The sequence below is a fragment of the Cynoglossus semilaevis genome, chromosome 8, assembly GCF_000523025.1.
Source record: "Cynoglossus semilaevis isolate Cse_v1.0 chromosome 8, Cse_v1.0, whole genome shotgun sequence".
Lineage (NCBI taxonomy): Eukaryota > Metazoa > Chordata > Actinopteri > Pleuronectiformes > Cynoglossidae > Cynoglossus > Cynoglossus semilaevis.
Window position 1 is genome coordinate 26,671,755 of NC_024314.1, and position 15,103 is coordinate 26,686,857.

A 15,103-nucleotide genomic window follows, 5' to 3' on the forward strand; every position below is an offset into this window, starting at 1 on the left:
TTGCATCACACACATATTTTCACATCACACGAGGACAGTGGGTGTGGGGATGAACAGTGACTCTGATCTAAATTTCTTGTCTTGTCCATTTCACCCAGGACTCAGCGACAGTCGTTTGACTTGTAATGCAACGACCCAGTAACATGGTTCAGATCGTGCACCGTTTATTGTTGCTCGTTGACCTCGTCTACCTTGAAGCAAAGAGGTCAGGGGAATAAAAATTACAGTTTGTTTTTCCATAGTGGTTTTATAACCAGCCAGAGGGCACCGAACCATCCATTATTCACAGAAAACTCTACCCGTTTCCCAGGTCTCCTGCATCTTAACAAGCTAACCCATTAGCATTCAGTAAGGCAAACTGACACAAAAATAAAACCACCATGGAAATCTCTTTATTTGTAATTGCGCTGCCACTGTTTTACGCGCATTCCAAGTGGGAAGACAAGAGAGGGGAAATTGACTGCTGTGCAAATGAAATTGCAGCGTCTTTACACACTTCTCTGAGGGGAAAAAAAAAGTGGGAAGAAAAGAAACAAATGTACATAATGGATAAGACAAATTCTTCAACTCTTATTCTCTGAAATTGATAAGACCTTCACACAGAGTGAACAGTATTGATTACCACTGCCAAATGACTCTGCCGTGCCTGTTCTTCAAGGCAAATGCAATGGTGAGTCAGTGACAGATAGCAGAATAGGAAATAGCAATCACCCAAACAGCGATGGGCTAAGTCCATTGGGTAAATTGAGTGAAACGCATTAGAGCTTGTTCAACTGATGGGCGCAGCTATTTATTCCCTACAGTTCCTGTGCATCTTCCACTTATAAGTTCTCTCTCACCTTGTCCCCTCTGACTTTAATTATAAAGGAATTCGATACAGTGATCTAGTGTGCAGCATGGCACATGGCTGGTTCCGAGGCCATCAGAGGGATCACCGCGAAAAGGGGAAGATTTCGATTACGGGCCCAAGGCCCACTGTGCAGGAGCTGGGTGCATTTTAAAATCAAGGATTTGGAAATGACAATAATAATAAAAAAAAAAAGAAAAACTCAGACATCACACAGGGCATATAAGAACGGTGTCACATTGATTTCTTCAATCCATGCCTACAGGATGTAGAGTCCAGATCATAAAAAAAATCTGAGAATCTCCTTGGATACGAAGGAGCAAATCTCAGAGAGCAGTGGGGGAAATGTAAAGCTTTGAGGCTTACAGCTGCAGGCAACATTACCAGGACTGAAGGTCCTTCAGAATTTAGTCTGTGTACAAGTACAAACAACTAAAGGTATGGGGTTTTTTTAAAGTAGTATTTTTACAAATATGATACTTTCACTCTGGTTTTTCACTCACAATTTGGAGTCTGATGGTAATGAATTTGAGTTTAGGTTTCCAACCTCTGGTCTGCGGACCGGTACTGGGCCGCAGAGGGAAACACTGGAAAAATTAATAATTTAGTTCATTAAAAACAAAAACAAAAAACAGGGATATCAGTTTTCTTTCTTCATCTAAAGATAATCTGACAATATTTCAAAATAATGTCCTTCAAACTTCAACAGTAACATAATAAAAGATGTTTTATTTTGAAAATTTACCAATCCTCAATGAATACTTAATAATCAACTGTTTTATCAATGTTTTATTTATATAAAACCCCAAAAACATGTTCTTATTGTGTTAAATATTGCTATTGGAAAAACAATCAAATTCATTCCACGTCATTGCAATTATTCTTCTGTTTGATGTCACCACTAATAAATATGTTTTATTTTATTTTTGTTTCTTCTTTTTTTTCAGGTCCCTCCCATTATTTACACCTTTAATCTCTGCAGCCGTTACCAACCAGAACGAACAATTAATCCACCCGCAGTGACTTCTGCCTTTAGCACGGCTGGGCTACAGTGCAGTTACACTGGATTCATTTAGGTCTTAAAGGTAGAAATCGTTACCCCGTATGTACCTCTACATTCATTACGCTCCTAACAGCAAGTCAAGTCCATTCTCTCCTTTCACCTCGCACCCTTTCAACCTTCATTTGCACTGTCAGACAAAGAAATTAGTTCATGAATCTTGCGCGCCCGGGCTTAATTAAACTATGTTATATTTCCCACTACCTGGCATTAATCTCACTGTTGGGGAGGCATAGACAGGAGGGGCGAGGTCTGGTGGGGAACAACTTGGCTAATGGTCTCATTCCAGTGCTGATCTCTCATCTGGTCTGAGGTGGTGTGGAAATGGAAGAATGAATGGGGGCATTAGGACGCTTGTTGTGTGGGCCTGTGCAAACGTGCCCTGAGGCCAAGGAGCAAACATATCCTTGGCACCAAGTGTCCAACAGGAGCAGATGTTGGCTTTAATGCTCGTACATCAGAGGCAAAACTGCAGAAGTAGCCAAATTCTGCAGTAAAAAAAAATATTCGGCATAAAATACACTAAAAAAAAAAAAATCACCACAAAATACAGACCAGGCCAAATATATAAATAGTTTGACTGACTTGTAGAGTCACAGTTTGACGACGATGCACTGAAGAAAGTCGGTAAATTCTTTATACATTACAACTAGTTAAAGCTTCAAAAAAGCTCTGCACATGGAAGCACACAATCCATAATCCTCCCGTGGAACATATTGAATCCTAATGCTTAATTCAAATGCAAAGGCATTTTTCCATCATCTCCTAAATGCTTACCGCAGTACATACTGGTATTATTTTACAAATGTAAATCCTATTAAAAAAAAAAGAAAAAATTCTGAGGGGGAAAAAGTCTATTTTCTGGAGAGGACAGAGACAGAGTGAGCACGGCTGCTGTGCCGGCTAAATTACAGATGTCGTTTCATTAGTTCGAGGCTAGCCCATCTCACGGAAAAATGTATCTAAATCTCTGTGGCATCTCTTTTGCATTATAAATTAGACCGTCAAGCCTTAGCTGCTCTGAAATAAATTGAAGGCGTTCTGTGACATTTTGAAAATGAATCTGTTGTTTTTCCCCTCACACGGCATACATTGCGTCATATTGTGGCTTTAAAAAAAACAAAAACAAAAAAAACAAGGTAGCTTTAGCTGCTGTACCGGGACAGAGCTATCTGGTAGTCTCCATCGCTAGCATTGACTAAGGATAACAGTACAAACAGGCCCATTCCAGCTGAGAAATCTGTCACTTCCTCTACACACAGTAATCTGTACTTAGGAAAACTCGGCTAATTGAAATTGTAAAGACGTTGCTTTCACAAGTCTCTACACAAACAATGCGGCAGCAGCAGCTCATTAAATACAAATCTCTACTTACAGTCAATTCATCCCGGCTTTAATCACTTAGGATTATATATATATATATAGATAGATAGATAGATAAATCTATATATATGCATGTTGGTACAAGAGAAAACACAATTTCCCTAATAGCACCAATAAAGCCGGGTGTTATTTTACATATGCAACGAAACTGCTGTGATTGGATGTTTAACATGCCGGAAGGCGAAGCCCCCGGGGGGAAATGAGTCTGGAGGCAGTGCTCTTCCTTACCGGCATGAAAACACCTGTATCATCAGCAATGTGCAACTCAAGGGCAGCCGGCGCTAGTCTTTCCTCTGTGTGTCTACTGTATTCCATTATGCATGAGGTGAAAGGAGGTGCTCTTTGTCTTGGCTGGAGTTAAGCTGGGGGACCACAGGGGGTGATTAGGACACCATGTACCTTCTGCTGAACACCCACAACAGCTGCTCCGACGTGGGACCCTCCCATGTAATGAATGCTCAATGACTCTCCAAACATTTTGAGGGCAGAACATAACCAAATATGACGACATTTCGACGACATTTTTTTCCTTTAAACCCATACTGACAGATGATAGTTATCTGGTCCTTGAGGCAGATACTGATCATTTTAATCATTTAAAAATTATATTTTTGAGTTTAGAAATAACTATTTGGAGGTCCAACCAAACTGACAATGGTTTGGTCATTATTTTTTCAGTTTTCCAAGTTTTTGGGGACATGCAACAACTCACAGAGTAAAGCCCAGAGGTCACCAACTACATCTGTTGGAGGACTAGAATTTTTTCCAGACAGATAAATAAAATGAAACATAAATTTACTTTTTGTCAAATGGGAAAAAATAAAACAAAAAAAACTCACAAATGGTATGGATGACTGATACTTATTTAAATCTCAATTGTTGTTTTTCTATTCCAATTTTGGAATCCAGTTGTGGGCCCCATTAGATACCGTAGTTTTGTGGGCCAGATTTGGCCCACGGGGCGCCAGTTGATAATCACTGGTATAGATATTTAGACAAAGATGTTGGCTAGCTGTTTGTAGCTCTTATGCTAATGGTGCTGCTGCTGTCAGGAGTATGATGTCAGAAGTGTATGAAGTATGAAGTGTCACTGTTGTAACTTTTGTCGGTCATTCTATCAGACTGAAATACAGCATCAGCCGGAGCAAAATTAACACTAAATCTTTCAGCAACTGAAAAAAAAAAAAAAATCGCAATAGAAAAATGGCTAAACATGGTCATAGTGGCTGAAAGAATTAGAAAAAAACAGCCTTAGAGGAGAGGATAAAAGAAGGGGCAGTTCATATGAACACCATGTGAAGGTGTGCGTTGTGTTCACTGCTACCTTTGCCCACAGCAGCTTTAGTGAAGCAGATGGGGGGGGGGGGGGGGTGAATGTCATGAAAAAGACCACCTCGAGTGATCGGTACTTGCTGAGAGGAAAGAATGTCTCGTTCACCTTTCTGGCCTAGATTCTCTCAGTCTGTATGGGGATTTAGACGAGTTACATGTGGGTCACGGCACTGTTTCTTTAACATTTAAGCAACACGGAGAACAGGTTCTCAGTGGTCAAGGCCTGCACTCTATGAAAATCAGTGTAACAGATATGAAACCTCTGCCTCTTGGGAATACAAATAACTAAAAGTGAGGAACGCAATATTAAGAGAGCGTTTTACCATAGCATAAGGCAGGTATGTTTGATTTAATCACAACTGCAGCTGTTGTTTTATGAACACAAACCGAGGAGTGATACAAACACCCCTGCTGCTAACAAATTTTCACGGCTGCTGTAGTTAAGTGTTACATTAACAGCGAAACTTTTACCTTCCTGGTGGGGAGCTAGCTAAATTGTCTCTGGATATGAGAAGCAAGCCCCAGGAATTAATTTAACTTTTACACGGGAAAAATAGAGCACGGAGGCTCAGCCGCTGCAGAGGGTCATCTCCCACCCAGAGGGTCAGAAATGAAAAAAGGAAACTCATAGAAATAAAAGTGTCAAAGAATAAAAGCTGCAAACACACGAGTAAACGGTTAAATACTACAGAGCAGATGTGAATTAAAAAATGTGTCAAATTAATTTCTTGGCTCTGTAATTAATTACTAGCATTTGAGATTTTTTTTTATTATTAAAAAACAAATTACTTGGGTTAAGGACTGAATCAACAAGAAGAGAATGTTGATTTTATGTATTTGATCTCATTATTTTTGATCTACTTTCTACATTCTCTACAAACTCACTGGTGCTTTTTATGTTTTAAATAATTAAAGTAAATGAATGTCACAGACAAACGTACATCGTCTTCCCTTGAAATGAATGAACATCAAACTGAAATGCCAAGCTGTAGATTATTATTCCTATCAAATCCAAAAAATAGTTACTGTACATCGAGGGCAATTCTTGAAGACGTTTTAAATAGTTACTGTACATCGAGGGCAATTGCAGGTTTCTTGAAGACGTTTCCACCAAGAGTTCTAGAACTGAAGAAGCCTCTTGGATCAGAGGTGAAACGTCTTCAAGAAACCTACTCCGTCCACTTGCCCTGGATGCAACTAACATCTTCAAGAAACCTACACCGTCCACTTGCCCTGGATGCTACTACTATTTTTTGGATAGGATGACCTGGATGACTGAGAACCTACACAGACTATTCCTATCAAAGATGTTTACTGACATTCATGGACATAATGGTTGTCCAATATGGTGCAGAACATTTAGATCATCATCATCACAACAAAAAACAGCTCATTATATAAATACAGAATTCCATCCTCATCGTAAAACTCTAGAATGAATGCTATGGTAAAAACAAAAAAGTTATATATGAACCAAATACACCGATAATACGTCTTTGAAGACAACTGCAATAATGAGGAGAAGAAAGCTTTGGAGCCTTTTCTATAAACAACTAAAAATGATGAGAAAATAAGCACACGTGTGTGTCTGTCCGTGTGTGTGTGTATGAACGTGCACGTCTCAACCTGTGCACAGCTTTTCATGTCTACCTGCCTGTCACTCATCCTGCCTAGCGGTGTGCATGCATCTGTGTGAAGTAGCCAGGGAGAAGAATAGAAGTCAGTGAGGAAGCTGGAAGTGCTGTCAGTCAGTGCTGGCTGAACAAAGAGCTGATGGGAGCAGCAGGGAACATGGTTGGCGGGCCGGAGCCATGCACTATTCAGGCAGCATTCAGACGGAGCGCGACCACTGGGGCAAAACACCACAAGGTCTTCGGCAACACACACTCTGGACGCGTGTGATGCCGCACACACCACACTGCCAGAGCTGGTGTTCCTGCCCTTCGACAGGATTTGCCTCAGCAAATCAGGGGTCGGTGCCGCCGAAGGACGGACCTCAGGAATTAAGGAGTCCAAACTGGAGAACGTGGACTTCATACTCCTCCACCCTACTGGTCACTGCACACAGTACTTCATGACATACACGTCATCAGTGGTATGTTATACTTTATACTACTACTGCAACTATAACTAACACAAATACTACTAGATACTTTATACTACTACTGCAACTATAAGTAATACCAATACTACGAATACTATTTCTAATACTGATGCTCCTGATACTACAACCACTATTTGTACTATTAATACTAAAACAACTACTAATAAGTTGCGCTTATTAGTAGCTTGGCCCAGAGGCAATGTCTCTGTCATTGGTGTGGAACCCCAGGGTTCACCTCCTGGGCAAGTTCGAATCCCGGTTAGGGCGGTTGGTACCTTCCAGTGGACTCACCACCCGCAGGAAGGTTTGGGGGGGTTGGTACGGTGCAGTGTGATTTGGGTGGAGACTGCTGCCCCCGCGACCTGGTAACGGATAAGCGGATGAAAATGGATGGATGGACAACTACTAATACATATACTACTACTAGTACAACTACTACTTCTACTAATAATACTACTAAACCTAAGTTACTACTACCAATGCTAATTCTACTACTGATGTTTAATCTTTGTCTTCTTCTCCTCCTCTTCTTCTTGCTGCTCCCTTAAGGGAGGGGGGGCCACAGTGGATAATCTGCCTCCACCTCACCGTAGCCCCTGCCTCCTTTCTCCTTTTCTTTTACTTCAACCATCTCCATGTCCATGTCCTCTTCTGCTTCTCCTTTTCTTTTACTTTGAGGTCTGCTACAAATGTCCTCTGAGGTCTTCCTCGTCTCCTCTCTCCTGGTCACTCTCCTTCGTCCAGGACATTCACTACATCTCCTCTGCTCACGTCCAAACCATCTCCACCTCAACTTTCTAACTTCATCTGCAAACTGTTCCACCTTAACAGCCCCTCTTGATCTTCTCCAATGCTGCCCTCTACCCTCCACCTCACACTGAGATGATCAGTATCATGGAGCCAGAACACATGCCTGTTTCATGCAGGTGTATTAAAAAGTTAAGCTCCTCTCCTATAAACCTTGAATACTGTGAGCCGGTCCCCGAATGGGCCAACACATCTAGAGGACAAAGTGATGGCACCGGGGAGCAGACGGCTCATAAACTAATGGGGCTCTTGTAAAAAGATACTCCCCTCTGGATTATACCTGCTCAGGAGGCCTGATGGATGGCCCAGATGGCGAGGAGAGGACACGGAGCATAGATGAGTGAACAGGTGTGAGGATACGTGTGAGAATGTGTGTGTGTTTGTGTTTCTGTATGTGTGGCTCTGTGAGTGCTATAACAAGTACACGGTATGTTCCACTCCCCGGAGATGTCCTCGCCTCTAACTGATTTAGATGAAACAACTTCCAAAATATCTGACCCAGTGACTTTAAAGAAAAGCAGTTTCATTATGATTAGCTATTAGGCTATTTTTTACTAGTAACAATTATTCCAGCAAGGTGTTATTTCAATGCATTCCTGTATCTTTTAATAGCTCATTGTTGTGTTCCGACCGGCGTTCATTCACTGCTGTAAACACACACACGGGCGTTCACTGCCGGCCACAAAACTGACACCTGCAGGTGACAGGGTGAAAAGACATGCTGAATGCTAACTGGGAGTAAATTATAATCAATTATTTATTGATGTGTTATTACTTTGCACTGTACTGCCGTGAAATGACAACCAAGAGAACTCTATTCAACTTTGTTCTGTGATATATTGGAACATGAGGGTTTGACCTGCCATATAAGGTCATATTATTAATTATTAATAATCACTCAACTTCTCTTTTGTAACTTGTAAAAATGGCATGTGCTTTGAAACAAATGTGAGGTTTCTGGGAAAATAATTCATCTTCACAAAAGCAGAGAAGAACGTTCTAAAATTTCAAAGTACTCCACGGTGAACTTCTGTCCAGCTACCAATGCAGTTGCTAATACATACCATACATATCTGACTGGCCAAGAATCACCACTGGGACCAACATTACCAAATACAAGTACCCCCCCCCTCGGTCTGCATTCCATAGTTTGAGAACCACACAGCTTCAAGGCCACACATGTTTAAAAACGATTTCTTGTCTTGACCTTTACAGAGATCATTTTTTAATAATCATTTCCCGGGAGATAAATTATCGGCTATTTCTAAAACTGCTAGCCAAAATCAATTTGAGGAACGCGCTACTTTCAGGTCTTGCATTTTGATTCTTCAGAGTATTAGTAGTAGTACAGACATCAGGTACAAATGGTTAAGTTTAAAGATGAGTTTTTTCTCTCACTTCTGACGGTATTCAGATTTAGAAAGCTAAAATATTTCCACCATGTTTTGTTGAATTTTTTAATTTAAGTTCCATGTTAATACACTGTGTGTTTTGATCATGTTCTCCCTGCACTGTAACAGAAGAAGAAACTAAAGTGGGCTGCCTGGGTGAGCACTGACACAGGAGACAGCTGCTGGTTTGACCAACCTTATTAAGTCAGGTGTTTTGCCTGGGGACATGCTCGGAGGCAACGCAGCCGCCGACACTCATGTGCACACATTATACATATAGCCCTGACTGTGGGCACGGTTGCCGTGGGAGAAAGACACAGTGGAGTTCACTTGATAAAGCAGAAGGGAAAAAAAAAAAAAAGTGAAATTATAAAAGGCTGCGATTTTAAGATTCAGCATTTCTCACCGCGTCTAAAAATAAGTCACATGATACGGGAAAAACAACAAACAACGCACTTTCTCTCCCTTGTATGATTTCAGCATATGTGTGAGGTATTGATGTCTGAAATACGAGTTGCTACACAAAGTTAGACGAGGACTAAATTCTCTCATTTTTACCTTGGATTTTCCCCATGAAATGCCACACGTGCACAGACTCAGTAGGATCGACACTGACACTCAGACGGTGGGCTGTGAACCTGGACAACAACGCTGATAGCTAACCTTTCATACAGCCGCCACTCTGTGAAAGGATTTCAGTTTCAAGCACTTAAGTGGCTGAATGTGAGGAAAGCAACTCATGTCAAAAAGGAGCAAGAGTGCCACAGATGCTGCAGTGAGGGTGAGGGCAGTTAGCAGCAGCTGCGCTCTGCTGATGCTGCTGCTGCTGCTGTCGGTGGATGTGTAACAAAGAGCTGCAGCACCACCAACAGAGGATACAGGCGCACCAGGGCGCATGAAGCACCAGCGCCGCTCTGAGGATGCTGCTGCTGCGGCTGCTGCCGGTGGATGTGTAACAAAGAGCTGCAGCACCACCAACAGAGGATACAGGCGCACCAGCAAGAACCACGACAATGGAAGTGGAAACTGAGCATATTTTTCCAGTTATGTTGGCGATCATTCAGACATTTTGGCATTTTTAGTTTATCTGCGTTTGAAACAAACGTTTGTTTGGTGTTGATGACACACAGATGCACAGATGTTCAGCATTCAGAAGAGAGGAGAGGAGAAGAGAGGAGAGGAGAGGAGAGGAGAGAAGAGGAGAGGAGAGGAGAGGAGAAGAGAGGAGGGGAGAGGAGAGGAGAGGAGAGGAGAAGAGAGGAGGGGAGAGGAGAGGAGAGGAAAAGAGAGGGGTAGGAAAAGACAGATGAGAGCAAGAAAAAAAGGACAACAGGAGAGGAGTGGAGAGGAAGAACAAAAAGGGGGGAGAAAAGTAAAAAAAAGATGGAAGTAGAACAGAATATTTGAGACAAGAAGGGGTTGGAGTAAGAAGGGGGGAAAAGGAAGGAAAGGAAAAGGAAAGAAAAAGGGGGAGAGGAGAGGAGAGGAGAAGAGAGGAGAGGAGAGGAGAGGAGAAGAAGGGAGATAGGCATCGCCATAGCAACAACAGTATTTCTCTGATTTGGTGCCTGATGTTCGATGCCAGCATCTCTATTATGATAAAAAAAATAGATAAAGTCATGCATAAAGTCTTTAAACACTGTGGTGTTGGATCATGACCCGCTGACGTCAGCTCTAGTTTTATCAGACATTGTGGACAGAACCCTGGGGAGACAGGAGACTGTTGTTCCAACGGACGACAACTTCTTCTTTATGTGCTCCTCAAAGGTACCAACTAAGATCAGCAGCAAAAACAGCTAGTACCAACTAAGATCAGCAGCAAAAACATCAGCTGTTTACAGGCACAATAGTGTCAAAATGTTGTCAGGTGACATTAAGTCAATGGTTTAGGATAAGTCAAAAAATCAATAGTTATATTTTATATTTTTTAATTCATATTTTAAACGATCTTTCTTTCATAGTAGTGGATTTACTGGGTTTAATTTATAAGTCAGTTTTTGAGCAGGTATTGATTTAGACATCCTTGTTTTTTAAGGTTAAATAAAGCTTGTATTATGTGAAAAAATAATACTGTGTTAAAATGGCCCCGCTCTACACAGAAGCACTGAGGGAATAAATCCAGAGAATTCTATTTTCTTATTAGAGCAAATGAGTCGGTCCCAGGTGAATAAATACCATGCGTGTAATTCTCTGTGTAACTTCATGGCCACGAGAGCTGCAGAAAACAAGAAGTAAAACTTGTGATCTGATGCTAATTCAGTCTGTTTCTTTTTTTTTTTTCCTTCTGGTTTTCCCTGCTGAAATAACCCTCCTCTCACTGACCACAGCACAGTGGGTGCTGTGTTCGGGTTCACGCAACAGACAGGCTCGCCTCAGGACATCAGGAATAATTAGCCAAGATCAACCCGGCATCAATCACCCTACTCTCGCACATGTACAGGTCATCACCTTGTACACGACCTTACATGCTAAACAGGCCGCTGTCACAACCTGTCGAAAGGCTCGGGCAAAAAAAAAAAAAAAAAAAAGAGAAAGAGCGAGAAAGAGCGCGGGGAGGGGTAGAGAGAGAGAGAAGATGACTGAGTGGGAGTTAAAGAGACAGTGAGAGAGACTGACCCACATGTTAGATCTGAATACAAGTTGTAATGGTCAAGGCCGGCTAGTAAGAGTTAGGTGAGTGACGTTCTACGCCAGTGATCATCAACGAATGGCCCGGGGGCCCGAATCTGGCTGCCAAAATAAACACCAAATAATAATGTTAGACACGTCCAGTAACCAAGGGGTCCGTCCAGATAATTTCTAGCCCTCTGACAACTCTAAAAACCAAATTGCTTGACTCACCACAGTCCATGTTTGTGGCTGAGGTCCATGCTAATCATTTTACCCACAGATCCAGTGACGTTGCTAACAGACAGACTCCAGTCTCCTCTTGCTGCTAGCATCATCCTAGCATTTCAGGTCAAAGCAGCTAATAGAGACGGTATAATGTGCATGTATACACATCATTCTGCTGCTAGCATCATCCTAGCATTTCAGCTCCAAGCAGCTAATAGAGACGGTATAATGAATACACATCATTAATTCAAAACATAAACTGATGCTATCAATATGGGCCAAAGAGAACAAGATCGTTACTGGTTAGCTAGCTATTGTGTGTCCCAATTGACAAGTGAAACTTTATGTCTACTACATTTGGATATTTATAAGGCTTAGATACACACACACATAGACCTCAAAACACACACTTGGAGAACCAGACACAGTCACACACACACAGACTGCATGGAGTCTCCAGAGAATGGCAGCCCTGACATGTCGCTTGTCCCAAAATAATGGCTGCCGCAGCAATTAATGACACCACTCAAGTGCGGGGGCCGGCTCATGCATCATCTCAGCCCTCCCTCACTCTGAGCTCAAGGACAGTCAGGTGAGTTGCTCTTTTTACACAAGGGGGCACCATCCCTGCTGACGACGGCCGTCATATGCGTGGGGATTGGGTCTGAGTGGGAATGTGTCACAGACTGCACGCAGAGGACAGCGACCTCACTTTGGTGACAGGGAGTTTAATCCGTCTTGTCGTTTTTGTTTGATATAAAACCAGCAGTAAAACCGGATCAAATGCTAAAGTCGTTTTTTTTTTTTTATTATTATTATTATTATTACCCAGAATCCTCTCGAAAACTGAACAACAATCGTAACCAATGATTATAAGCAACAAGTAGATGCTAATGTTGTACAGCTATGAGCTACACACATACTCCCCCAACAGGTTTGAATTTCCTCATTCAGTGAAACTTTTCAATTTTTGTCCCATTTATTCTCATCGACAGTATATTCCATTCTTTTGTGCTGCAACGACCCAATTTCCCCCACGGGGATCATTAAAGTTTCATCTTATCTTATCTTCCCTCACCCTTTTCTCCCCTCTCTTATCACCCCCTCCTCTGAATCCTTCACTTAATTATGTCCTGTGAATGAAGTTCATCTTTCATGCTGCCAACAGCCAGCAGCCCGGCTCACCCGTTCTCGGGCTATCTAATCACGGCGCGGAGGCCAAACTAAATTTAGACGGCCAGCTTGTGATGCCTGGCAGGCCCTAATGGCGGCCGACGTCTGGAGACACTCTGCTGATGTACATGACACAGTGGGCCGGAGCGGGCCGCAACCAAAGTTGACTTATGCTGATGACTTGTGAACCAGTTTGTTTCTCCGAGAAAGTTTTCAAGGGGATCACGTGCACGCACACACACAATCACACACACACACAGAGGTGAATTACTGTGCTGACTAAGACCACTGCAACTTAATGAAATCCTGCATTTACATTTTAGGATCTTAGCCAATGTTAAAAGTAATCTACACAAGGCAAGTAAAGCAGCAGCAGCAGCAGCAGCAGCAGCAGCAGCAGCAGCAGTGATCTGAGTGGTACAAACGTTCACACTCACAGCCCACCAATCAGCAAACTTTGCTGACTGTACACTGATGGTTGTGAATGCAGGCGTAACAAGCACTGAAATATTCAAAGAGCAAATTTACTGTTTAAATTTCATGAGCACAGAAATCGACACCCGTTAGATCCTGAGTGTCTGTGTTGATCAGAATATTTTCTAATATTTCTTCTAATGATTAAAGAAAAGAAAGGTAAAATAAAAAGTGCAAATTAACCTGAGTACTCACAGGGCAGCTGGGGATTAATCATAAATTTATTGTGAAATATGACTAATTTTATTTATTTTATTTCAAAATGACTTCACTGAAGTCATTTAGTGAACACACACTGAGGTGTTTTGGGTGAAACAAGACTGTCACTCAAGACTTTCATTTTGCTCTTGCATTAAAATAAAATTAGGGATGTCCGATAATATTGACCATTGACTTTCATTTTGCTCTTGCATTAAAATTAGGGACGTCCGATAATATTGGCCATCCGATATTATTGGATATTACGAGAACAAGATGATTCAATTCACAACATTTTATTAGTATTACATTAATTATGTTTGGTTTTGAGATGAATACTGGTCACAGCAATTCAAGTTTTTTTCCCCCAACATTATGTAGATGAATTTATATAGTTCTAGCTTGAGCCATGGCATCAAAAATAATAATAATAATAATAATATTGGCCATGAGCCCATCGCAGCAGAGGAAAGACCTCCAACAGACTGGATTTTAATGCGAGACATATGGAGGAAGTGTTGACTTTGCACTTGCAGCAGTGAAACTAAATTCTTGCTCAGCAAAAAAAAAAATACACAAAAAAAAAAAACCGTGAAAAGAGGTTTTTCCTCTAATACCGGCCTGACGCTAATAAATGCTTGCTTGCCTCTTTAGTTGTGGTAAATTAAGAGCAGAGCCATCACTGGAGAGTGACGGCAACGGTATTTAAACTGTGTCATTTCTGCAGTAAAATATCCCCGACACAGTCCTTTTCCATTTTGCATATTTGGGGTATTCAGACAGGCACGTGGCCCTGCTGCTGCCAACCACAGCACTTTTGTAATTATTTCCACCAGTCTCACTTCATGCTCCCTTTCTATCAACACAAGCACAGTGCATCATAAGCACTACCCAAGGACATCAGATGTACATCCTTTCACTAAACGCGCAACAAAGACATGAACCTGAAGGCGCTTTGACCACAGATGGTGGAGTGAAGTACCAGACCACTTCCAGTACTTTTTATTATGATGCAGTAATATTTTCTACCTGCTGTTCCCTGACAGGACAATTTCATTTCATTTTCTACAGCATCTGTCATAACTAAAAGTCTTTACCAGTGTTCACTTTTAGTCAATTTTGTTTCAGTCTTGGCACTTCTACTAAGTTAGTCTTAGTTTTAGTTAAGGCCGTTTTAGTCGATAAAATTTTCACTAATCTCTTTTTAATAGGAAACACATTTTATATATTATTTGTTATATTTTTAATGTCTTGCAGCAAATAATACAGAATTATTATATAATAGTATATAATATTGTAATATATTATTATAGTTTATTTTATATGTCCATCCATCATCTACCACTCCTACCAGTCCTTTTATCTGATTGGCTCTCCCTGCCAAATGTTCTCTTCACTTTTCTTTAGTTTTCTAAAGAAAAAAAAGGTATGGCATGTGTGTTTGTAGTTAGGAAGCCTCTGCAGATAGATCTGCAGAGGCTTTCCCCCCCAAAACCGCC

The 15,103-nt window shown here is 41.4% G+C and overlaps 1 protein-coding gene across 1 annotated transcript in view; it reads right to left on the bottom strand.

Annotated features, from left to right (window-relative positions):
- The window catches only part of tbc1d22a (TBC1 domain family, member 22a), a 103,778-nt gene that overhangs the window by 82,624 nt on the left and 6,051 nt on the right, over positions 1-15,103 (bottom strand). The gene's annotated exons all lie outside the window — the stretch shown is intronic.